This window comes from Limulus polyphemus, unplaced genomic scaffold (genome assembly GCF_000517525.1).
Source record: "Limulus polyphemus unplaced genomic scaffold, Limulus_polyphemus-2.1.2 Scaffold17554, whole genome shotgun sequence".
Classification (NCBI taxonomy): domain Eukaryota; kingdom Metazoa; phylum Arthropoda; class Merostomata; order Xiphosura; family Limulidae; genus Limulus; species Limulus polyphemus.
This window is the reverse complement of record NW_013683164.1, coordinates 1-2,241: the sequence shown is the minus strand read 5'-3', so window position 1 is coordinate 2,241 and position 2,241 is coordinate 1. Positions and strand designations below refer to the sequence as shown.

At 34.8% G+C, this 2,241-nt stretch overlaps 1 long non-coding RNA gene across 1 annotated transcript; it reads right to left on the bottom strand.

Annotated features, from left to right (window-relative positions):
- Positions 1 to 877: 877 nt before the first annotated feature.
- Positions 878 to 1,967, bottom strand: LOC111084341. The gene is made up of 2 exons (XR_002609506.1): positions 1,775 to 1,967; positions 878 to 975 (listed from the first exon to the last, which is right to left on the bottom strand). It is a non-coding gene; the product is annotated as an uncharacterized LOC111084341 (long non-coding RNA).
- Positions 1,968 to 2,241: the final 274 nt, after the last annotated feature.

Here is a 2,241-nt window from a genome sequence, read left to right as displayed (position 1 = left end):
TCATCTTCTGATGCTTCCATAGTTTTCTACATTTGTTAATCATCTTCTGGTGCTTCCATAGTATTCTACATTCGTTAATCATCTTCTGATGCTTCCATAGTGTTCTACATTCGTTAATCATCTTCTGGTGCTTCCACAGTGTACTACATTTGTTAATCATCTTCTGGTGCTTCCACAGTGTACTACATTTGTTAATAATCTTCTGGTGCTTCCACAGTGTACTACATTTGTTAATCATCTTCTGATGCTTCCATAGTGTTCTACATTTGTTAATCATCTTCTGATGCTTCTATAGTATTCTACATTCGTTAATCATCTTCTGATGCTTCCACAGTGTTCTACATTCGTTAATCATCTTCTGATGCTTCCACAGTTGAGTTACTCCCCAGCTTAAAGGTTACTGACATTTCATCTTCCCAGAACCAACATTCTACTATATTTTAGTCAATTATAAAATTTTCTGGATGTTACATACTCTAGTTTTATCACCAATCTCAACATGGTTAAGTTATAAAATTAGGGCTAAAAGAAAACAAAAATTTTTTAAACAGTTTTTTTTTCCCAACTGACTTATGAATCCTTTCTTTTAACCAAGATTCCTAGGATTCTATCAAGTCCTTATAAAGTTGAAACCAAGAGTAGCAGTGGTCTGCACATTGGAATTTAATTAGGATGCAAAAAGGGGTGCCAAAGTCCAAAGGTCATGACAGAAATAACAATGGAAAACAGTTTTTGGCTTATTCGCGTTTCATCAGCTTTACTTTAGAAATAACTGTATATTTAATACATTTTTAAACATATTATAAAATACAAATACGTTGTCCTTTATGTTAATATATCATACTAACCTCCTCTCCGTCTTCGCTCACCCAGAGAGGGATTGGTGTTCCCCAGTAGCGGTTCCTCGAGACAGCCCAATCATGTGCATCTCTCAGCCAATTAGCAAACCTTTTCTCCTTAACAAACTCTGGTACCCTGGTTACAATGGTTACAAAAATATCTTAACTCATCATTCAATGGTACCCTTAAGATATTTTTGTAACCAATAACACTAAGATCTGTCTTGTTGTGTGGATAACACCTAGTATAACTCAATTTGTGAAAGTTTTTATACGAGTAAAATTTAAAATACTACAAGAATGATGAGCTAAGTTATATTTGTAACCAGGGTACCATTGAATGATTAGTTAAGATATTTTTGTAACCAGGGTACCATTGAATGATTAGAAGTTCTGTCTTGTTGGGTGGATGACACCATAAATATCCTATATTCTAAAGAACAATCTTGGCAGATACAAACATGACCGTCATGAAAGTAGAATTATGAAGCGATCAAGTAGTTTTTGTTTCAAGAAACAACACTTGCCTGTATACAACCTAAGAGCCAAAGGACATTATCTAATACACAAAATGACAACATACGTTCTGTGTTATAAAACCTTGCAACCAACAATACTGTTCATTATACACAATATTAAAAATTCTATAACAATAATTTGTCTTAACAAATGTTGTTGCAGCATGGTAGAATTTAAAGACAAGAAAAATGAATAAATACACCAATAAAACTGACCAATATTTTAGCCAACTGACCTTTCTTTTTCTTTCTTATTAACTGCACACTTTCCAAAACCTTTTTGTCTTAACTTTCATCAGAAATGAATTGGAATAACTAAGAATAAGGCTCTATCTAAGTACTGGTGCTGCTTGCATATCGATCGATTTGTTTTACTAGATCTTACTCTGACCTACAAAAAAAACTTACACCACTCACCAGTATGTTTCTTGGTTTGTCTGGAGCAACTTTTCTGTCATATGTTCGACACGTATAAACCAAGATGGAACTGCTCGGTAAATGAGAGGAGTCTCGGACCGCCAGCAGAAGGGATAGCTGTGCTTGGTGGAGCTCTGATGAACGAGTCGATCGGCGGACTTCAGGTGTTTGATGATGTTCTTGTCGGCATCCTGAAGAAGATTCGTGAGTAATGTAAAAAGCAATTAAAAGATGATGATAATAATAATAAAACAAGTTCAAGTTGGGATGTCCACATTTATCTCTCTCTTGCCTCTCTGACAAGTTTAGAAGTTACTGAGAAGAGTAAATGTAGCTTATTTTTATTCCAGATATAAATAGAAGCTAGCGAGGGGGTAACCTCATTAAATTTGTTTGTCTCTCACTTGTCTGTCTGATATAAATAGAAGCTAGCGAGGGGGTAACCTCATTAAATTTGTTTGTGTCTT